Source organism: Solenopsis invicta, chromosome 14, assembly GCF_016802725.1.
Source record: "Solenopsis invicta isolate M01_SB chromosome 14, UNIL_Sinv_3.0, whole genome shotgun sequence".
NCBI classification, from domain to species: domain Eukaryota; kingdom Metazoa; phylum Arthropoda; class Insecta; order Hymenoptera; family Formicidae; genus Solenopsis; species Solenopsis invicta.
Window position 1 is genome coordinate 8,690,017 of NC_052677.1, and position 24,885 is coordinate 8,714,901.

The 24,885-nt window shown below is 42.3% G+C and overlaps 1 protein-coding gene across 9 annotated transcripts in view; it reads right to left on the reverse strand.

Moving 5' to 3' along the window:
- The window catches only part of LOC105194478, a 94,006-nt gene extending 69,946 nt beyond the window's left edge, over positions 1-24,060 (reverse strand). For all 9 annotated transcript variants that reach the window (XM_039457019.1, XM_039457022.1, XM_039457023.1 and 6 more), the window contains exon 1: positions 23,203-24,060. The gene's annotated coding sequence lies outside the window, so the exon portion shown is untranslated. The remainder of the gene's footprint in view (positions 1-23,202) is intronic.
- Between the last annotated feature and the right edge of the window lie 825 nt (positions 24,061-24,885).

Sequence of the window (24,885 nt, forward strand, 5' to 3'; positions counted from 1 at the left end):
CAAAGAGAGTAGAATTACATAATCTTGAACGCTTGAGAAAGTTAGAGAACGAGCGTAGGGTATTTTCGAATCGCGTGAAAAACGATGCATTATATCACATATTAAATGCAATTAAATGCCGTTGAGATAATACATCACGTTCTTTGCTCCTCGCGCGCGCATCTATTCATTAAATATCGCACGTGCATTCTATTTTCTTTTTTCTTTTTTAAGTATAATCGAGGAGTAGACGAGTTCGCAACGAGTCAACGCGTAATACTTCGCGTACACTTTGTTACTGCATATATCCGTTGCGCGCGCGGTGCACGATAGAAGATTAACTCAAGCCGTAGGTACGCTTTAAAGTTCCCGAGGAGATAACCCAATCTTCGTCGTCTGGCAAGCGCTCGTCTGGCGAATATTAACTTTGTTTTCTGCGGTGTCCAAGTTTCCGCAAACTGGAGTCCTTCGGGGAGCGCGTTACGTACACACATCGCGCGAATTAATCATGCGCTCGTGATCCGCCGCGTACACGCGTAATTGGGTTAACGATAACACCGCGCGATTGCGTGTTTTACGTCGCAATACGCGCGTCTACCAGTCAATATTACGATAATTATGATGGACGATTTGTATTACAACAGTTGCGGTGCTCGCGCATCAAGAATTTTCCGCGTTTCGAATTTCGCTCGTGATAACGAACGCTATATAAACGGCGACGCAAAGGGCAGCCGGATTTCCAGCCCGTGGCGTTTCCCCCAGTTTTCACTCCTGCGCGTCGAGGATCAATATTCGCTAGCAGCCCTCCAAAACCGTATGCGAATCTAACTTCCTCTTTCTCTCTCTTTCTTCCCCGTCGCCCCTGCATCGCCTTGATATTTATTCGATATTTATCGTCTTTCGTTGTTCCATCACAAATCTTTGCTCCGTCTGATATTTGTCTGTTTCACTAAACAGTTGTGCCACCGAATACTACTCGTTCTTGAATTTTATTTCTCCAGCGATTTCTCTTTGAGATCGAAAGAGACTTTGACTGCTTTTTTTTTTTACTTTTTCCGCCCCCTCTCTCTCTCTCTTCTTTCTTACTCCCCTCTCCTTCTTCGCTTTCTGCCATTCGCAATCTTGAATTGACACTCTTGCGTCGACTGAAATTCTTCTTTACCAAGAGCATTCTTCGAGGTTAAGGAGTTATGAGAGGGAAAGAGGATAAAATTGTGCGCGGAAACTATCGTTTCCGTTCACCGAACTCACTTCAGATTTTTATTCATACAAATGTCAACGTAACGGTCCGTATCAAATGAGATCGGCCTTGATTTCCGCGTTATCGCGATCCGAAAGAAACAACATTATCCAACAATCTTCCCCTCAATTTTTTTCTCCCACGTTGTTTATCATTCGCTCACCCTCTCTCGTTAAATCGAATGATATGCGCGCAACGGGCCCGACCCCGCTCCAGTAAATCTACGACGTCGACGTGTTTGCGTCAAGAAAGTTTCTCTCAAGATTAGAACCCCGAGGGGATTTTTTCAGACGTTGCCGTTGCGTATCATTATTGCGATTAAATAATAAGACGTGGTATTTCATGTTTTGCGATCCCGCCGCCGCATCGGTATTTAGATAAGCAAATCGTGACGGATATTTGAATAAAAGGCGCATTTACAGAAAGGAAATGGTCACAGGCACTTTACGGTGCCAATGTAACTGTCTGTGCTATCGAGTTATTGATTTCGGATTAAATCACGTATAATTGGACATTTAATTTAGAAAAGAGAAAAATGTGACGGTAAATTGTAATTTCCTGTCCTACCTACTTACTATTCCGGTAATAAAATTCTATATGTAACAATATCGTTGCGAAAATGAAATTAACGGAAAATGAATGTTAATGAGTATATTCTTATTCATAGCTTAAATTTAATTATAACGTAATTAATTTATACTTGTCGCGGAATATTTAAAAAATTATTCGCGCTTTAATTTCGCGATACGTTAGAATCGATGCCCTACTTTACAAAAATGGGAACATTTTAAGCAAAGAACAATTAAATAATTATATAATTGTTAAAATCTCTTCTATGGCTTTCGGTACTGTCCGACAAAAATGTGAGCTATAAATTCATGGCAAATTAATAAGCGGAATAAAGAAAATTATAATTCAATCGGATTTTCGCAATCACTCTCGGAATAAGAAAACCGCGTCAGTGCTTTTAGTTTTTGCTCGATATCGATTGCTTGAAAATAAGGTTGTAAGGATGCAAATGAGGTGGATCAATGGATAGATAGGTGACACTTTTAAGGGTAGAAAAGTGCTTGGGGAGGGTCATCATCCCCCCTGCGGGAAAAGAATCATGGAGGTTTTTCATCGGGATCGGAGACACGGGAGGGGGAATCCTATTTTGTGTCGAGATGTTCATTACGTTTATCCTCAAATTAAATACGTGACGTCAGTGCTTGTCCTATAAAAAGTAAGCCGAGGGCCCTCATGGAGAACGCGTCAAAGTTAAACAACTTAATGCGCACGTCTTTGACATTTAATATAGAAATGCTAAATTCTCAATTTTTCGATGAAAAAGTTCCAGGAGTAAAATTGGAGATCTCGCTAAATAAATACAAAGTATAAATTGCAATATTGAAATGTGTAGACAGTAATTTCGAATAACTCGACTTCCAATTTTACTCAAGATGATTTTCCGTGGCACGTTTCTTCGGAGAGAAGAAATGACAGGGGGTTAAAACGTGGAAGCACAATTGCTCACGGACGCGTGCAACCCTGAAATTCCAGTTTGCGATAAATGGCGCGATGCCTGTGTCCGTACACGCACTCTAACATAGCCAGTTCCACATAGGTGATTAAGCGGAGCTTAATAACAGCCGCTCGTTACATCGATCATGACCCGTGGAAAAAAAAAATCGTTAGATGCCGGGAGCAAGAAGGCGCTGGAGGCGATCACCGCTGAATACCAGTGGTTACCTTTAAGTACGGGTATTGTTGTCCGATGGAAATGGTAATTTACGCACGGATCGATGCGCGGAATTCTTTCAATCCCAGGCAGCCAAGTAGCGTCGTAAAATGGTCCTTCCGTATCAAATCCCCATCTCTGGTATCGTGCACTCTCAAATTCGTCTCTCTCGAGTCCTTTTTCTGTCAACTTGACAGCCCTGGGGCCTTCCGATGCCCTTGCGATGCCCTACACCGATACGAATATCGTAAAGGACATCGTTGAAACTTTCCAAATCGCGTCGTTTGGAAAATTTACTACGCAAATCGGAGATTTGCGAGCGACCGCTCTCTCTCTCTCTCTCTCTCTCCTTTTCTTCCTTTTCAACTGTAACGAGTAGACGTGGCAATGCAACGCGACGCAACCTGTATACGCGCGCGCGCGCAGCATTACGGGCGCTCTGATTTTACCTGTTTAAAAAAGAAATATTGGAAAATACCGTGAAAGTTGCCTTTTATTTCTACGTCCTACGTATCAGTCGTCGCAGCAAGAATGTAAAATGTCCAACGCGAGAGAGAAAGAGAGAAAAAGAGAGAGAGAGGTAGCCAGAGCCTTCTCTCCTCTCTCCGTGATGGTATTGATCCACCAGCGAAAACCGCGGCATTCGAATTTCCGAATCGGGTCGACGTCTAACAATAATTTTCAAGAGAATATTTCGAAGTCAACGACGAGGTCACCAAGACAACTGGTTATATCAACGGGGTCGCGAAATTTCGAGGACCGTAATTCACGCTGAAAAGCAACTTGTCGAAAAGTTTCAGTAAAATTGCTCAGGGTATAGATACTCTCAACTTTCAGTCGCGTCGAACAAAGTGTTAAATTAATTCGTTATCGATATCAGGTCGAGTAGGTAAGTGTCATACTTGTGTGTGTGTGTGTGTACGTGTATGTGCGAAGGGAGAACTGATCGCCAGTTTTATTTAGTGACGGAATATCGAATTTAACAGCAGCTTCCACAAGCAGAGCCGAGCCGAGAGAGTCGATCAAGCTGTGCTTCGTAATTAGTCGAGCTTCGTCGTAAATGAAGCATACACCCTATATATGCCGGCCCTTCCTTAAAGGCATCCCCGGAGACGACACGGACTCGAATCGAATTTACTCTACTTTTTCCTTGTGCTCGGAGGTAATTTCGAGCGTCCTTTATAATTCCTTTACTATAAATCAATATAGTAGCCCTGTGTTCAGGAAAGAAAACTAGACCTCACCGTAACGTTCACTTCGCTGCTCGCAATCAAACTACGATAGAAAACGTTTTAGAGAGATTCGGCACTTAAACTTTCTTTAATTCTTTAAAGATCTCTCGCGACGTCGAATGCACACGTTATCGCCTTCAATCGCACCAAGTCGATTCAAAGAGTCATAATGTTATTCAAGGTGCGAGATTATTCGCAGACAGAGACTTCATAGTTGCCACGACGAGATGTCGCTACGACGGTTTTTCGGAGGACACCACGCGCGGGACATCGTGGTTGAATCATCATGACGCACGACGCGTATAAACCATAAAGTATTTGTTCAATTATTCACTAGACGGCAAATGAGCAAAGAGTCAGTTAAATGACGTTTGCGCAACGTGCATTTGTACATAACATGCAGGTGTTGTCGACACGTGTCTCTCTTTCTACACTAGTGGCTTGTTTGCTTGGTAGAGCAGGCGCGGAGAAAGGGCGTAACTGTACACGCAAAGGGTGGAAAAAAAAAAGGCGAAAGGTGAAGGACATCGCTCACGTCGCAGTAGCTACCTCGTATCTGTCTTTTCCCAGAGATGCAATTGCCTACTTACATAATACAATCTTAGGTAAAACCTTTATCGCAGCTGCGTGCGGTATAGTCTCACCAAGTATAAATCCGCAAAACTTGTGCCGGAATCGCCGGGGCTTCCGCGAAATTACTGAATATTTTGCCGCGGTAGCCGATCGCAGTCACGAAGGAAGAAAGCACGCGGGAAAACTTTCCTGGCATCGAGGACAAAATGGGTTGGACGGCTGGTGCTGGTCCCGGGATCCCGGAATCCCGAAATCCTGGGATTGGGCAAACCATCCTATGTATTCCGCATAGAAACAAGTTGAAAGTTTCGCTTTGCTAGTCGAACAATCCCGCCACGCCGTCACCTGCCTGGTTTATCCTCGTTCTAAGGTCAGATTAATCGGAACGACGTCGTTTAATAAACAGCGTAGCGAGGAAGTGATAAAACTTGATTTTCCCAAAGTTTCCGGTTAACACTGATGTTATTTACATTGTAAATCTTCTTAGAGAATTGAATTTGAAGTTTGTTCTTCCCAAGTATAACAGCATTGTACAATAATCGCGATTAATTCAATAATCGATCTTAATCAATTCGGAGATATGGCAAAGATCTCTCCCAATATAATTAGAGGCAAAACGGGACTTTCGTTTCGAAAGAATTAAGACGATCCACTCTTTTCATTTCCCAGAGCGCTCGTCACATTGCGCAGGTTATGAAGCGTTTTAATGTGATCGGGGAACGTTTTCTCAGCATATTTTCAGGAGGCATAAACCCCGAACGTTATTGCGAACACTCGGGCCAATCGAGCGACCGGAACTACGAGATAAGCGCGTGCCGTCACTTCATTTCGAGCAGTAGTTGCATCAGTTAGCACAACAGGATCGTTCCCGCTTCCGTATGCGCTTCCGGGCGGTAAAGAGCTCGTCTGTGCGCCTTTCGATGAAATCTCTGTAGTGACACGTCGCGTCGCGTCGCGTCGCGTCGCTTGAGAAACTCGCATATAGAAGCATTCATATGCACACGTGATTGCAGCCAATGCAGAAACCAGGCCGCACGTACTGACCGGCTTCCACTTCCGGTTGGAGAACTCTATGAATGGCTGCTGGTTCGATACGGAAGCCATATAGACGTATTGTCGTTCATCAATCGGTATCGTCGATTAATTCTTGCATCGAAGCGGAGAAGCGATATATTGCGTATGGCTATTTTGTCACGAGTTGACGCCGAAACGCGGGTTACACTCGGTGAGAAACGCAATCTCAATGAACACTGCGATCGTGATTGCTAAAATAAAAAAAAATATCTAATCTCATACAATTGTATTTTATTAAATTTTTATCTAGAAATAATACGAGATCTGTGTACTACGAAACTGTGTGCATGTCGGGATGCCTTGACTTTCGATCCATGGTTTATGGCCGCTCGACTGATACGAGAGTCGGTAAAACTCCCTTATCAAGTGGCATTACGAATTAATCTCAGGAGCGGCATAGGCGTTGTAAAGTTTGTTTTAAAGCCAGATCTCTATACTGGCAAGCTCATGTTCGCAACTGGTAATTGGTATAATCAGGCGTTAATGTTTTATCCGACTTTATTAAAATTGACAACGCGCTCTGCGGACCGGAGAATTTTGTATATTTAGCGTTCTCTCTAAAATGTACGCCGGTTCATTAAAATCACACGTGATTATCACGAGCTAAGACGAAAAGTAGATTATCCAACGGCTCGAGTGCACGGCAAGACACTAAACAACGCACCTGGTAGCGCGCTAATTAGAGTGCTAAATTAAATTAAAATCTGTGACAGAAATCGTGCCTTCGGAATATTTCGAAAGCTCGTAGCAATAATAATTACAACGACTTATCTTATTAAATAGAATAGATATGGATAATTCAATTCGCACGTCGTGTTGTCGCACAACAATTCTCACGTTCGGTTAAACGTAAACTTAATAAGGTGCGATGTTGGGAAGAGATCCTCGAGAAAGCCCTTGAATCACTGTTTATTTTACGCTTTTATTAAAGATAGAAATTTGAACGGGTTTCTTTCAGGAGAATTATAAAAGAATTTCTGTTGAGACTATATGAGAGGAACGACATTTCCCCCTTCCCTCGCATTGCGTCGCGATGCAAGAACTTTCTTTTGAAAATGCTCCTTGGAGTGTTTCCCCTTTCTCTTTGTTCTTCCGGAGACTCCTCGCCGCCGCGCTTCAAGAGAGAAAACTTTTCCTTTTATAAAATAGTGATTTAAACTTTAGTCCGGCGCGGCCCGGGGACAATTTTTTCTCCGATGCCTCTGGTTAGTGGTAACCTTTATCGCAATTAGAAAAATCGATTTCATCGGAACTCATCCTTGATGAAAAAGGGATGATCCCTGATTTGCATTCATGGCCGATCTCCAATCGCGACAGTTGCTTTTGAATTCATTTGAAAATCGTAAAGCCAAAAAAATGTGTGTATGTGATAAGAGAACCAATTCTTTATGCTTGAGACTTCATTTGCATTCGAATCCCATCAAATGTCCGACGAGAAAAGTTCAAAAATTACTAAAAATATATCTTATCGAGCGAGTCGCTTATTTTGCGCGGCTCGTGCAGAAAGCCATTTATAGTTTTCTAGAACAGAAACTATTTAACGACAAATTAAGCGGTAGAAGCAATTTATTGGAATAATTTTTTTTTTTCGCGAATATTTCACGCGTTCCAATTATTTCGCGCAAATCGTAAAAAATTTGGCCCACTCGCGCGATGCATTTAAATTAAATTCTAAATTGGATATTATATACCGCGTTCTCCCAACATCGCACAGTGGATTTAAAGATATTTTTGAACAATATTCTGATTTGTCTTTAAAATCAAATTTTTTGATATTTTAAACGTATATATTTTTGTAAATATTTGCTTTTTCATTTGATAATTTTATGATGACAAATTATTTATATAATAGCTTAATTATTGCTCAAAAATATAATATAACAACACACACGTGTAAGTGACACGTAATAAAATAAATATATGTAACATGTTTCTCGATAATAAATATCATATTGCGAGAAATATTAATACTTTGCGTTTACATCGTTTGCGCTTAGCGCAACTAAATTACTATTATTATTTAAAATACTGTATTTAATGACGTAATTTTCAATTTAGGTAGTTAAAGCTAATGAATACATGTACATATATTTAAAATTCAATTTTTAATCAGGTTTTCCTACATTTTGCAAACATGTAAATCAGCGTGAAGACGCTCGTGTTTCGAGCAACGGACGAAACGAATACGCATTAATCACAAGTTAATTATCACGTGTGGCGCCGCAGTCACGTAAAAGTTTTAATTGACCTTTTTAATTGTCCACGTGGAAAGGACGCGAGCGTACATTTGACGCGTTCTAACGCATCACGGTGACATGCGGCATCCTTCATCAAGGTGGACTGTTTTATTTCGCGTGTCATCGGCACTTTCGTCGCACAAACGGTATAATATATTTATTTCCGAGCACGATGTATGTATGTATGATCGCAATTAATGTTATCGGTGACCCAAGGTCGGCCAGTCGCGCGTGCACGGTGTTGAGCGCGTTCTAAACTACTGCGCATTCGTATCTTTGTGGCGGCAAGTTCATCTGTTAGCGACGCAAATTACTAATGCGAGATAGGAGCGGCGCGCGCGGCGCGTGAAATGTGCCGCGGGCCAACGAGTACCCGGCCAAACTGCCTCGATTCCTGATTATTCCGCGATTTAGCTACGATCGCGCCCACACGCGAGCCGAGCCGAATTCACGTATTCCCGTAAGACACATATGCAGATATAGCTAGGCGTACGTGAGATCATATTATGGGTACATATGACATATTGGATTAGTTATCAGACGTCTCATCACGGTTGCACGGATGGGTATCAAACGGATTGCATGATAGATCAAGATCGCGGTGACGAAAACGCAATATTGTTCATTACCCTTATTAGGGTAATGAACGAATGCCGATCGCGAGTGCAGGCTTGCTGTTATTGATAATGATGCTTCGATATTTGAACTTATTTAGGTATTTTCGACGGAAAGCGAGTGATCCTCTGTGCGGCGGAATCCTTTAGTGGTATTATTCGAGAACGTCGTGGGTTCTCGTTGTATCCTATCCATAAACATCATTAATTAATTTCCCGCTAACGAGAACGGGATTAAAGCGAGCTTTCGCCACCACGGTTTGGTCGAGGGATGTTAAAACTTTCAAATGGTCCAGCATGACAAAGCGGTTGATCCACTTGGCTGTGTTACGAGTCCGTGCTGGTACACACACGATTGAATATTCTACGTTCTTCCAATTAATTCAATCAATGTATCTGCTTCGCGGATCGATGTGTGTATCTGTCAAATTTCCATCCGCGTACCGCCGATACATCGAAGATTGTTTACACGTCGGTTCGTTCTATCTGTACACGCATCTAACGGAAGGATTAATTGTGATTGCGATATTTTCCAAAAACAAATATTATTTGCAGTTATTGCAGCCATAGAACATATCGACAGATAGATTTTCACGCACCAAAGATAACGATCGTAGCCGAACGGCCAATAATCGTTTAGGAAATTTAAATTATGTTAGAATTGCGACCTGCGGTTAAATCACGATATATTCGGGCCGTAAAACAATTTTATCTGGAGGAAAGGATCTATCGGAAAATCGTGCAATTAAAAGATTAATTATACGGCAGTCGCATTTCTCGGTGGCAGTTATTCGTATGGAATGGCATTCGAAAATCGAGAGGGAAAAAAAGACGAGGTGGCGCGAAGAATGGAACGGAGAATCGATCTGCTTTGAGACCGATAACCTGTTTGCCTTGCCGAAGGAAGGAAGGAAGTCTGAAACTCGTGGCCTTGAATTCCTAAACCGTTCGACGAAGCCTGAATTCCAAATTGGTGTGAGAGCCGATGAGCCTTACAAAATGGATAAAGCGATAATGTGCGGTGTTATAATCGTGGCTTATTTATGCGCCACGTTGACATAAACCACATCGACAAATCTTGTGACGGTTGTACAAAGCATATGAATAGTAATCTGTTAAAATGATAAAATTGTAATCCTACGAGGAAATAATAGAAATCGAAACGTCAAGGAAGTTGAACGCTTCGCGAGCTCACTTTAATCTCTTCGAATCTTCCGCAAAATACTGTTTATCCCAAACTGTTTAAGCTTGCGGATTGAGGACTCAACAAGTACGGGAGATCCTTTAAGAAAGTACAATCCGTGGAATTTTAACGCTTTTCGCGGCAAATTGGTCGCGGGACCTTGCGAAGTGACCGGATTATTTCTGCACGTCAGACTGACCGCGCGACAGGAATAAGTTCGTTCGTTGAGCTTACTTGGCCCCGATGCGATCGATGCCGACTGTCTAGCTACAATTGTCTAGCTGTATACGTATATAGGCGATCACGGTTCCGAACGCGGCCAATCCATTACTCTGTCCCTGGTGTTTCGGAATGACCAACCAACGGAACAACTAGTTTTCATCCCTCTGCCCCATCTGCCATTCCTTGGCTCCGCGCTCCACATTGACAAACGAGAGAGAACCGCGGTCGTGGCCGGGCTGGTTTGACCCTGCGTATCGAACCAGCGAGAGGGTACTCGATATCTTTCCGGTGGCTCGGAATATTGATTCTCGTTACACAATGGATATAATTATTAATAATCAACGGGCAAGTAGCTGCTTTCCTGGAAAAGAACAGGGCTACCGAGCTACCATATTTTATCGAGTGCACCCTCGCGACTCATAGGATCTTGAAAAATTAAAACGCTAGACGCAATTTCGCGAGCCGCGGTTTCACAATTTCACGGTTAGCGAGCCGATTAACGGCGTCGCGAATTCCGACATATATAATGGCCTTTCAGAATCTCAAAGAACTCGAGAGAGTCGAAAACTTTATATTCACTTTGGGGGCACGGAGAGGAGTACCCGTTTTCCGCAACTTCCGGAGGTATAATACCAATCTCGAAGTTCGTCGTGTTCGAAATCACGAGGTACCTTAATCCAGCTAATCGATTTTGCTTCGCAAAGTGGCGCAGACGCGCGCTCGCTGGCAAGGCGGATTAACGTGAAACGCGAAGGGTGGCCGAGACCATTGACCTTTGCTTCGGCACGCGAAACCGAAACCTTTCCCTTCCCGAAGCTCATCGAAATGGTGGCTCACTTTTCGAAAATCTCCAGGCGGCTCGTGTTAGTGGCCGAGAGAGGCGATCGATTAGCGACGCCTGTGGCCCGGTCGCCTCGGGCTTGCAAAGTTTCAAGTAACGAGCCATGAGACGAAGGGTATTTTCCGGTAGCTCAACTTTATTTCTGAATCAAAGACTACACGTAAATGATATTCATCCAGTTCTTTAGCCGACGCGACTAACCATTTCGAAATGAGGACAGAAACACGAAAGAATGAGACTTGTTAAGATCAAGATGCTCATCAGGATGCAGAAGCTGGTAGGGTAAAAACGCGCTTTCTAACAAAAGACCCAGACGAGTTCTCGCTCATTAACGTCGCTCCAAATGGCTTCGCCGAATTCTCGTTTCATCCTCCGTCACATCCTTCCTTTAATTTTTCTAAAATAATAACAATAATAGTAATCATCGTAACGAACGCATCGATGCGTTTGTCCAATTTATTCGACTCGATTCGGATTGATAGCGGAACATGAGAGTCGTAAAGATGTCCTTCTTTGATACGATAAATTAGACTTTACGATCGCGCGCGCGGTAGAGGACGACATTCGCATTCAGCTGTCTACGTGCCCGTACCGAATTAGTGGCTCAATTGCCCCTTGTACCCGGTACCACCCTCTGACCCGGGAGAGATGCCACGGACCAAATATTCAAATGGAGAGATTACAGCGCGGCTCTGAATATCCATGAAGCGCAATAACGTTAGCTGTTATCTTGCCTTGCAATTGTACAATCGTATTTTTTCGTCTTCGACTGCCTCAAGTTCCTGGCAAAATATTCCGCTTGTATTTCCGATTGAATTACCGGTTTGTCAGAAAGAGAAAGACAGAGGAGAAGATAAAACAAGTTACTATCAGGCTGTGCCAAGCTCTTTCTAAGATCGTTATACAATAACGCAAAACTCACAAGAGAATATTACTAAATAACTTAGAAAAGCAAGAACAGATGTGGCAGTGCAATATTATGAATGAAGAGAATATAAAATAAATCGAGGAACGTACACACGAGAAAGTATCACAGGATTGTAGTTGTTTAAATAGAATATTAAGTATAACTCTAACAATAAGTGGTTAAAAGAGGAATTGTATAATATCTCGAATGGCTGCTTTTGAATGGTTAAAGCGTCAGGGTCGTGAATATTACATAAACGCAAAGTTCTCCAAAATAGTAATAAGACAAGTTCTATGTATTATTACTGTAATCCACAGCTATATTAGATATTTGTATTCTCTCTGATGATTATCGCCGCCACTTTTCTTCTTGCGAAAATATCCGTCATCATTATCGTGCGATGGAGTCGATCGAACTTCTAACGAACGACCTCTTTATCGTGGTCGATCCAACACTACCCTTTTTTTTTATCCCGATAAGTAAGGCGATGAGCACGACCCTGGAAGGAACGCACTAATCCAGGATTCCATTTAATCTGAATTCCAATCTTCGGCAGCCTCACAGCTGAGATACGTTAACGAATGAAGGAGGAAAATATTGACCGTCTGGGTGGAATTACTCGAGATGTATCCTGAATAACGATGGAGTATAAAACACACAAAAAAATGAACGCACGACGCGTACATTTACGTTCGTTGAACGCGTCTTTGTGCAAATGTCGCCTTTACGTAATAGCTATCAGAGAGTTCTAGCCAAATACATAAGTAATTTACATAAATAATCTTTATCATCGAATTCCATTTCAATACTCTGCAATATCTATTAGTCATATCGTACTATTGATAACGCACGGCTATCACGGGAGATATTGTATGTATTCGCTGCGGGGTTTTGCCGCAATTTAAGAATATAGTATGCGATATCCGAGAAAATTTCAAATAACGAGAATAAGCTCTTATAGTTGAGGATATACCAAGCTTCTTTTTCCCGTGGGTCACAGAGCGGCTACAAAAGCGAGAAAACAGGAAATCGTATATATCTTCAATATTTATTTTCGCGAAAACCGCAATAGGAACGAAAGATATTTTCAGTGGGAAAAAAAAAACACGAATACATATACATATATAAGCAAATATAAGTTTGCATAGCTTTATTTAAATTGTACCCCGTGTGTTATTAAAACATTGGGTCGGTTAAACTGGAATATGCCGTCTCCACTTATACATCGTTCCCTAGTCTGTTCTAGGGGATTAAACGAAACGTTCCTGCGCATTAAAGTTGCGTTCGATCGCAATTTATTAGCTGTATTCACATATCCATCGTCGAGGACACATGAGGAAGATCGATGGTTCACCGTCGAAAGAGATTGGATTTTTTTTTTTCCTACGTAAACGCGATCGTTTTACGGCATCGTTCATCTTGAGACTATAGACTGAAACGTATTGTTGTAGGAAAGCAAGAAAGACATAGTCGTCCACTACATTAATCAATATCTTCCAATTTCTTTAATTAATGTCAGTGCGCGAGAATTAATTTCCGATTTAGTTTTACGATTCAATTGCTTTGCGTCATTTGTATCGGTATACAACTCAAACTGAGAACCGGGCAAAGGGAGGAAATAATAATGAGCCGCATAGAAGAGGGAGTAATAAATGGCGTAATTGTTACGTAATTTCATTAACCGGTCCAGACGCGCAATGCAGAAACGGATATTATCATCGCATTACGTCGCGCGTGTTCACTCGTTATTTTCATTAAATCGCTTCACTCCGCCCACCAATTATTAATTAGTAATTATAAAGACATCGAATGCAGTAGCTGTAATCGTTACAGCGGTGTCACCAATTAATTACCCGCGGCGCAACCGGTTAAGTTTGCAAATGAAACTTTGCAGCCGATGTAATTCACTTAAATCGCGGATCCGACCCATTCGCGGACTTACGAGAATTCGAGAGCGGCGTCTACATAGTTTCGTTACGTGGCAAACCTCTCCGAACCTTGTGCATACATTTCCTTGAGTTATTTTGCAAAACTTCCAACAACGCCGAGTGTCACTTGCATATACAAAGGATGGCATGCAGCCTCTTTGCAACTCGCCGCGACATGTACAAAGTAAAATAGACATAAAGACGATAAAATATCTATGTATAAATACATATAGCTGCGCGCGCGCACGCGTGCATTATATAAAGTTGTAAAATATTCTCGTCTCTGTTTTACACAATTTCCCCTCGCAGTGAAAAGAAAGTGAGAGACGTGACTCAGAAGTGAAATTGCAGCTGCACTGCTTGACTTGAAAATTTCAGATAACTCGCGCTGGTGTGCGTGGAACGTATCACCTTCCGGTTAACCGTGCTGGGAAATAAATTTTCGATGGTAAAGTGAAAGACGGATGCGAGATAAAACAAAAAGGTATGTATCATTTCTTTTTCCCTGGCGCACGGGAAAATTGGGAAAAATTTCGTCCGAGACTGTGGCCGGATACAGAAGATGTACGATACGATTTATCGTCGAAGCAGGCAGCAAGGAAAGGTGAGAAGGGGCCTAGGCGTGTGCTCCATAGAGTTCTCCCTCGCGTACCATAGATCACCAGTTGGCTAAGATTACAGCCATACGTAAGCTCCTCGACAAGCTGTACAATTTTCCGACGTGCGCGGTTAGGTGTGTGAACGACGTTTACTTGATGGACACAACGCGGATATGCGCCATATGAGATTGTCAAACGGCGCGAAATGCGCAAAGGCAGTTCCTTAACGGACCTTCACACGCCCCCGACAAATGTTCGCCAAATCGATATCCGATGATATGCTTTACCGTCCGATCCGCGAGATTCAATCACGCAATAAAAGATCGTGACAACATTCTAATTGCGCGAGTAGCAACGTTGTCCATATGATATTAAATATTTGGCAGAGACACGCCGTCTGATTTTACTCGAGGACGACGTGGCAAATTTTTCAAGCGGTAGTAACAACAACATGAAATCGTCATTGTGATACGTGTCTCGCGCGTACCCGCATCAAGGATTCTAGCCACAGGAGACTTGGCTGGGACCAACAGCGATAAATTATTGGGAGATCAACGAAATACGAGACAGCGTTGAGGTCGGCAGATTGTAAGTGATCGACAGCTGACGCGCCAGCACGATTTCAATTTCTCGAACGCGCACTCATTGATTTCGATGCAAAAATTGTCGCACGTAAATCGCGAATAATGTAAATAGCACGTGATAGAAATATCTTATTACCGCGACGTATTTATCATTTTCTTGCGATAGACACGTCAGTCGAGTGAGCGCGTCAGGAAAAACGGTCGCGATTGAATTTCTCTCTAAACAACGGCGGGCTGACTGCATCTCATATTTTTATCCGCTTGACAATATGGAAATGAAAATTACAGATACGATCGTAAAATTGCAAAAGTGTAAGTACGAAATAACCATTTGAGATCAGGGTGCAATTAAATCGCGAGGAGAAACGTTTGATGTCTCTTTACTTTATCTTTTCTTCTACTGCATTTTTGCTCGCAGCTTTTTACGCTTTTTATCTTACACATCGAGAATAGTAAGACGCGCGGAAGGAGAGACAGATAAAGCGTTCTATTGGCGTCCTCTGGAGCAAGCTTTCTGAGAACGAGCGAAATGCTATAAAAATGATAAAGAAGAAAAGTACTCTCTAAATCTGAATCAGTGGATAGTCACTGATTATCCAGTGGCATACTTGGCACTGATAAATCAGTGATTTTTTTAACCTAAATGTCAATGAAAAGTTACTGGTAATCATTGAAAAGTTCTTATTGATCAGTGTATTAATAAATACACTCGTAAATACTAATAAATACGCAATATTCATTAATAAATACACCAGTAAATTTATTGATTTTTTAGTTCAGATAATCACTGATTACCAGTGGCATACTTGGCGCTGATGTCAGTGATTATCCACTGATTCAGATTTAGAGAGTAAATAATAAAATAATAAAAATAATTAAGAGAGAGAAAAAAGATAACATGAAAGGAAGAGGGAAGAGGAAAGGGGTAGAACGCGCGCATATGGTACGAGTGCCGCATGGGGCTCGGCGTAATACATCAGGCATTTTCGAGGGAGAAATAAAAACGGCTGGACCGAACGTGTCGAGGCGAGCGCGCGTTTTTAATTTTCGCTTTTCCACGTCGTTTATGATCGTTACGATATCGCGCTGGTCGCGATTTCTTCACCGTCACCGCGGTATCAGCCGTGTCGCGTCATTAGACGGCAACATGGTGACGTCGTTAGGACGGTATCGCGACGCGGGGAGCGAAGATAAAAGGAATAAAACCACTCGAATCACTAATATATTCTTGCTCTCGTTGCTTCCTTTTTCGTTCCGTGTTAGAGACGCTAAAGTTCGTGGGCGCGGTTCCGTCACCTTCGGGGATGGTGTGAGGAACGATAATAAAGGTTCTGTCTACGTCGCGCGTTTCCGTTCTTTGGGCGTTTCCAACCGGGGAAGATTAATCATCTCGTAATATCAGTGTCAACCATGCGAATTAGCCCCGGAACCGTCGTCCGGCTCTGCCTTTCTTCATGCAGATTTCACACGACTGTTCACGGTCGAGATTTTTAGAAGATAATCCGGAGACCCGATTGTTAAAACAGAACTTCTATTATCGAACGTGCCTAATTGTTATGGAAGCGCGCCTTCGTAAATAGGTGAGAATACGTAAGAATAGAAGAATCTAAAGCTGCTTCAATGAATAACGATTATTCTGAAATTATTCTGACATTACGGAGTTATAAAATTCATCTTTTTTGCTAATTAATTAATGCAAATTAATAAATTTTACTTAAAATTCTATTCTTTTAGGTAAAAAAGAAACTATTTCTTAAATATTCAACGAGTTTTTGCAAGCTAATACCGTCTTTAGACTTTCATGGAGTAATCACAGTTATCATTATCTATTCTCACAGTGCATCAATTATCTAATAGCACAGCCCGGCGCCAGTTGGATCGATGCCTAACAGCAGTAGAGACAATTGAAAAGTGACAGAATGGCACTAATCTACAATTAGTTTGCGCAAGATAGAGAATGCACTTTCGTTGATTCGTTTCTTGCTTCGCGATGCAGCTTTCCCCGTCGGGCGCAAGCACTGATAGATCTTCCGGTTTCGAATCCCGTTCTCTTGGGCGCAATTATATTATACTAAGCCTGTTATGCTTTTGTATGAAATTTAATTGTTTTACGGGGCAACGAGAAACGCACACTCGTGAATGTAACGGCGCGGAAAAAGAAGAGGACAAACGGCGATGGCAGCGAGATGTCAGCAATGCAATCTGTGGAACTCGCGCATGGTGCTTCCGAATAGCGTGGCCTGGAATCCTTTGATCTTCCTAGTCATTCTCATACACCATTGTTCCAGCGTAAAACAACTCGGACAGTGGGCCCTCCCCCCCCCCTCCTCAAAGCAAACATAGTTGGAAATACGGGGTATCTCTGTTCAATTGCATTTTCCCTTGACCGTCGGATTCGAGAAAATAAATTATGAGGGGACAACGACACTGACGCTGTGCCCTCGAATCAGGACGTAATAATTCAAGGAAAATACAAAATTCAGATCTCTCGTAGAGTTGTATTGAGCAAATGACGTTTAAATAAATTTAAATCTCGCTGCGGCAATCGCATAAAAATATTTTATTATTTATGCAATTGAATTTTGTATATTTGCAGCGTTGAAAAATTGAATACGCCACTAAATCTTCTGACATTTTCGTTTGATTACATATGTAGAGGTCTTGTGCGTAAAAAATAAAAAAAAATAAAAAAAAATAAATCAGAGATAGATTGAAATCAAATACCTTTTAACACGGTATAATCATGCGATTGTTTCATTTTGGAAGCTCTATTGTGAGGCTAGAGTGTCATAAATTCTACTCAATTTTGTGAATTCCAAGCACATTGGGTTCGGAACCCGTAATGTGCTTTCGCGCAATAAATTCACAATGGCGAGTTTCGTGGCTGAATACTGAAATCAATAAAAACTTTGCAAATATCAGCGTATCTCTGTTACAGATATGACGAGTGACGTGTTTATTCCGACGCGACGTATATTGAAATCTCGTCGATACACACATCTTCCCTACCACCTCCAATTCATCCATCCGCTTGTGTCGGATCATTAATTTATTAAACTTGGATGCACCATTATCCGATCATTTATTGAGTTTATTGGAAGAGTTCAGCACCCCGTAAATTTTATCACAATATTCAATTACAGAGTCAGCGGGAGAGAAGGAGAGAGAGAGAGAGAAGTTTATCTTTATTATAGCAAATAACACAGCTATATAAGGAGTTATGATACAAAATACGATCTCGTAATCAAAATTCATGACAGCGAGGCGCCAGAAGTTCCGAAAGATATGTGATGTCAACCGTGATAAATGCGACTTTACGTCTATGAGACGATTTGGAGTCGTGGAAAAATCCTAGATCTGTGAATGGCCTATCGCGGCTGTCGCGATAGCCATGAGATTTTCATTTTGAGTAATACCCAATCGTTTGTTGGCAGCAATCAATTTACGGTAACAGAATATTCGGATTAATGACGGCGGCATAAATTCGACATCTGGATTCTACAATGATAAAATCAAATTGATCATCAATCGAAATTACGACACGGCGGCGCTTAGAATGCAGAGTAAACAGCATGCAGTAAATAAAACCGTATTGATTTTGCAGAACGTGTTGTTGCAACTCGGCAACTGGAAATACAAAACATTTCTATGGGAAAAAAACACAGCTACAGCTGTTCTCCTGGGATTTATAAATGTAAATTGGAAGATGAAGTCACGCGGTAGCGCTCTCGGACGTGACATTAAAATTAAGAAAACGTCACTAACAATTAGTTCCAACGTGAATGAAAAGATGCATTTCCTTTCGAAGACAGTCTGAATCTTTAAGAGCCGACTCGCGTCAGATGGTTAAAAGTTTTGAAATATTACTGAAGAATACTACGATCCGACGGATTCGTCTATATCATAAAGATGAATGGCTGTAAATGAAATGCGTGGTATCGATTTCTATGCTAATAGAAAGCAAGACAACGTTTCCTCAAATAATTGCGCAATTTCCTGGAAACGTTACGTAATTACATCGATGATAGTGAGCTGTCGGCATTTGCTTTTATTTAAATTAAATACCATCGTGGCATCATGGAGAAAGATGAAACTCTGATGACATAACTCCGCGTGTCTTAAGTATCATCTTTAGCTTACGATGCCATGAAATAAAGGCTCACCGTCGACAGCCGGATTATTTTGCGGTGAGAGTGTTTCGTGAAGAGCAATTAGGAAATATTCACCTCCGAGCTTATTCTCATCGTTTAAGCCTGATCTACAATGTGTTCTTTGCGTTTTGCCTTGTCCTTTTTGCTTTTTGTTTTGTGCTTTCTGCTTTTTGTTTCCTTGCTTTGTGTATTTTTGTCACACGAAGCCGAGAGACATCGTCATGCACAAAATTGGCAAACAATTCGCTAAAAGCTTTGTTTACTTGTATCTCAGCTTTAATTTCTTTATCAGACATATTTTTTATCAGACTATGTTCGATTTACCACGATACCGTGGTCGTATTTAACCTAACCAACATGTTTCTTTGTCTTTGTTGTCCGAGATAAAATTTGACGAACTTCAGAAAAAACAAGAAACACGTGACAAAAAACACGATTGTCGGTAAAACAGTGCGCGAAGAGACAAGAAAGCAAGAGGCAAAAAGCAAGAAATAGGAAGCAAAAAGCATATTGTAGATCAGGCTTTAAAGGGACTAGTAAGGTATAAGTACACTGACGAAAAAGTATTTTCCGGCAGAGAAGGAGGAGATCCAAGAAAATGGGCCACGAGTGTCACGATCGCTGACAATTCTAGCAATTTCTCACGTAAAAATAACGATAAACTCTAGGCTGAGACAAGAGCGCATTTATTCCTCGAGAAAACGTCATCTTCAATTTTCAGCAAAATGTACCGCCGAGGTAGAAGTGGAACGTGACAGCGAGAAATTTTTTTAAGTCGGGTTATAATTGTTTAAAATAGAGAACCGCAGAGTGATCTGGGGGAAACCGTGTAAGTAGTTGAGTAAAAAAGTTGGAGAAACAAAAAAAAAAAGAGAAAAGATCTCTTCCGCCTCGGGATGAGTTATTTCTTCGCAACTTCCAATGTCTCCACAACAAATTGTGTTCCCGGCGTAATGATGTATCTCCATCCTTACGTTCCCGGTATCCCTACCCACGAACACTTCTTTATACCGAGGATCAGACACGTAGCACGCGTCGTTTCCCGTGGACATTTCGTAATTATCAAAGGCCCTTATTTCACAGATAATTTATCGATAAAACAAGTCAGAACTTGGTATCTGGCGGATTGAATTTTGTCCGACTGACTACCCGCGAATTATCTCGCATGCCGACGAATTATCTCACGTGAAAATAATCTGATTCCGTTAATCGACGATGTCGGAAGAAATTTAAATGTATATCTATTACGCGAGAAATTTACAATCTCTCGGCAGCGAGCTTCCGGCGAGTAGGTTATCGTTACACGTATCTCGAGTTGAAGGTATAAACTCGGCCTTGACGGTGAGAGAGACGGCTTTTTCAAAAGGCGGGTAGGAAACTCGAACGATCGACGAGAGAGAGCAGGGAGGCTGCGCGAGAAGGAGATAAAGCAGGATGGCGATTGAACAGCGTTGAAGGGTTGAACAAGAGACGCGAGAGCGAGGCAGATCGGCCTCTATACAAGAAGAACCGATAAGAGAGCAAAAGAGGGAGATACGGAGTAGGAAAGAGTGGGAGAAGAGTGAAGAAGCGAGTCGATGAAGAGAAGACAGGAAACGAAAAGAGAGAGTGGGGGGTGGGGGGAAGAAGAAGACGGAGCAAGATGAAGCAAAGGTGGGAGAGGAGTCAATGACTCGTGAACTTTTCGCATCGATTGCAAATATTTCAAGCAAGAGGTCAGAGAGAGAGAGAGAGAGAAAGAGAGAGACGGTGTGAAATTCAATTTTGTATATTTCATTCGACGTGTCCCGATTGAATGAGAGAGGACGGGGATTGCTCGCGCTTGAGAAAACAACGGGAGCTGGGACGGTACTGGACGTAATGTCGCGACTGACCGAGCGACCGCTTACGACGTCGCCGAACGTATAGACAGGCAGCGTTTAACGTCGCGCGAAGTTTGTAACTCAATTTTCATAGTGGTGACGCCTACATTCTCTCACCACTTTGTCGCGCCTTGATCGATAAATGCTCGTGAATGCGAGCGCAACGCGGACAATTCAGATGCACACGTGTTCACGATGTATCTTGATTCTCGCACAATTGCGGCATTTATGCCTCGCTGTTTCTCGGAGCGGAAGGTGTGCATTCGCGCTCACCGATGATTCTGGGGAAAAAAAAATTTCGACGATTCGGGTAAAATCGTTCAATATTATACTGCGGAATGTAACGGTCGGTAGTAATTAGCCATTCCGGCTAAAATTGCATCGATTTGTTCCCCGGGTTGCCGTTAGTTACGCATTAATGAACGCGAATCGAACGCTTAAATTTCGTAATACCTCGAGAAACGCTATTGAATTTTAATCACTATTCGGTCGGCTCGCAAAGCGTGATGCCGCTACATTTTTACGTGTCAGGAGTAACGCGATGCTATTCACGACACTGCTAGCAAAACTGCTCTGCAATCTGCATATTACTTGTCGCGATGTTGCGATATCACGATATCATACGTCGCATTACTTTGTTGCCCCTCCTACGATTTGCATAAAACATTAAGGGTGAATCGAAACACATCAAAGCCGTTGTAGCACGACAAGTCTTCGGACACGCACGACCAGGCTTCGCCTGGTCACATTGGCGAATCCAAAAATGTGACGAGCGTGCTTGCACGTTCGCTTTTAAGAAAATCATTGGCGAAGCCAATAATTCGGTTGCCAAATGACGAAGAAAAAGCAAAGGGTATACGTGTAATTCGCATATCGTTGCAGTGTGCTAGTTAGAGTCTGTCTGTAGAATCCACCTCTGTCCCGCGAATCCTTTCCTATTGAATCAGGAGACCTAGCTGTCTTACTAAGTGCTATTCCGCTCCAACTTGTCGCTAGTATTCGTGTAATAGAGAGATCTCCCGTTCGAGCAAACTGGCTGATACGTAATTGAGATCAACGATGTGGAAAGACCAGAATGGCGACAAAGGGAAACGACGGAAAAAGGAAAGAGCGAAGATATCAGGAAGAATTCACACAAATTACAATTTAACTCGCCTTGTACGCCCCCCGATTGGGCGGCGCTCCCAGGGCGTTCGAGAAAATAGCGTATTGTAGACTTTTTTCTCTTTTCATACAAGAGCTGCGCGCTCAAATGAAGACGAGCCTCCCAAATTTGGTGGGAATAACATTTTTGTTACGTCACGTTATGTAAGTTGGTCGACTGCGTCGTGAATTTGAACGTGATACGCAATTTATGCGTTACACGCGCGTTAGACGATTAAGATAAAACGTAGTAATTAACAGCTTGTTAAAGGGGCCGCGGCACAGATTAAATTAATTTGCAGCTAACAGAGCAAGTCTAATATGTAATTTTCGATAAGTTATAAATTACGCGATGAGAAACGAATGCTGACGACGACGCGGACGGTATAACATTGGGCGATTCGTTTGCACTTGCATCTTCTTCACCAAGGAACCGTGCGGTTATTCCGTACATTTTTCTTAGAACAATAGATACATCGTGTGAATGATATTCTTGTTTGAGCGCGGACGTTGCGGCGTGCCCGGAGCGAAGGCGAGCACGACAATGACAAATGTATGGGAGCTCCATTGTGAGAACCTATTGTACACGCGCGCGGCAATAATCGGCCGCGGTACACCCCGTTTTGTTCTCTCCTCCGGTTTTGTAACTGCGGGGAAAATGTCGGATAGATGACATCAGGGGTCGGCGAGTATCGCAGCACATGTATCGCGTGCACGCACGCAGGCCAGATAAAAGTCGCAGCGAGCCAAGAGGCGTGTCACTGTTACGTACTCGAGAGCGTTACGTTTGGAATCCTCTCGCAATTGCAAATGCACCGAGGTTTAAACCTTTCGACAAGTTATATATCAAGTGTCAACTGTGCGACACACAGACAAACACACTTAGTTAAGCCGCTTTGCCCTGTGCTGTAAAGGCTTTTTCTTTCGATTTTCACTTTATTAAATATCGCGGGTTAACAATTATATAAAGCGACATTACAGTTTAATTAAATCTGCCTGCCGATGGCAGAAGCAACTTTACGATCGGAAATGAGGGGGTTGACAATATCAGGAATATAAAATTGTCACCATGGAAACTGTTTGGACAAATTGAAAAGTAAATCGTTCTCTTACCTTCGAAACGGGAAAAACGGAGCTCTCGTTTCTTCTCTTTTCCGAGAAAAGAAGATTTAATACCTTATCAAACCAGGTACAATCATTGCCGAGATCCGTAGCACTCTACACACAGATATAGTTTGTAGGCCGTTTTCCGAGCTTTTTCGTTGTCAATACTTAAGAGAGGTAGATTATTTAACGGGGGACTACAGACGAACCAACTTTAACATTTATAATAATTGAACGTGGAAACTTTAACACGACGATTAAATAGTAATTGACAACATTCGTTTGGTCGTTAAGCGTCACCTTTTCTCTCCCCTCTCTCTCTTTTCGCTCTCGTTGGCTTTTACGCCTATGTTTCCTCTATATCATCTTCGTCAACGACATACATGTATATACACGTATACATACATATATGTATATATATATATATTTATAGATTTCTTTTATACGGCGATATATCTCTCAAATTTGGAACAAACGGTAAATTTTATAATCACACTCCACACAAATGAGTATTATTATACATATATATATTCAGAAGAGGATTATATAATATTAATAGGATTTTTTTATTATTATTGACGACGATGTTATCGTTAGATCAACACGGACCAGTTTGTAATTCATTGAGTGGGCACTTATCGCGCCCGGTTTTATCCCCCCCCCTCTCTCTCTCTCTCTCTCTCTCTTTCTCTCTCTTTCTACTCGATATGTCACGAGATATCACTCATTCCACGACGCTGGCCTCTGCGTGTATCCAACTGAATTCGCATCCCCGATCGCGAATTCCTCTTCCGTCACTCCAGTGTCGCCGGTTCATCCGTTTTGCGATTTGGCGCGACGCCGCACGCGTTCCGTTCTTTCGTAACACTTGATGGAACAACACCGTTCTTTCGTAACACTTGATGGAACAACACCGTGAGACTTGAGAACACTCTTCAACTTAACTCTTCTCTCATGTGTCACGATTCTCTCGCGCACTCTCTCTCTCCCTCTCGTCGAACGAATCTTTGGATGGTTACGACGGATCGTGGTATCCACTGAAAGCACAAACACGTGTTGGTCCCGTTGTCGGACGCGGTCTCATGATCATTCGCTCACGCCGGAAACGACGACAATTGTCCCCGTCTTTTTTCAACGGCGGCCGGCATGTGCACGCATCCTTACTCTCGGTTTTATCGCCGGCCTGACGGCCAGCCTTTATATGGGAAGGAAGCTCGTTGTCGCCGTGATCGCGTGCGGAACGTTAAGCGGCACGAGAAGGTAAGATGGATAGGCTTGTAGGATTCGATTTTCTCTTGCGCAATATTTTACCACTGAGCATGAAAGTTGAAACCACGTGTATACAATTTGTTCCGAGGAGATGTTAACAGACAAACGAGGCAGTTGGAGCGTTTTAATATTTCAAGCTGAGCTCGCTTTGCCCCGATGTAACCTATGAGGAACGTTTCGCGTGTAATTTCATCATCATCAAGAACTCGTAACTTCCGTTACGAAGAGTGAGCATTGAATCTCGCGCAATCAAGAAAGTTCTGAGAATTACTTTATTACTTCGTCCATTCGATCGTGGAAGTTACGGGATTAGCAAATTTGCGTTTCGCTTCATTTTGGAAGACTTACGACAAAGTTCGCGTTTGTAACTTGATAGTTTACGTTATTACAAACAGGCTTCAAGAGAGGAAGATAACGGTCCCC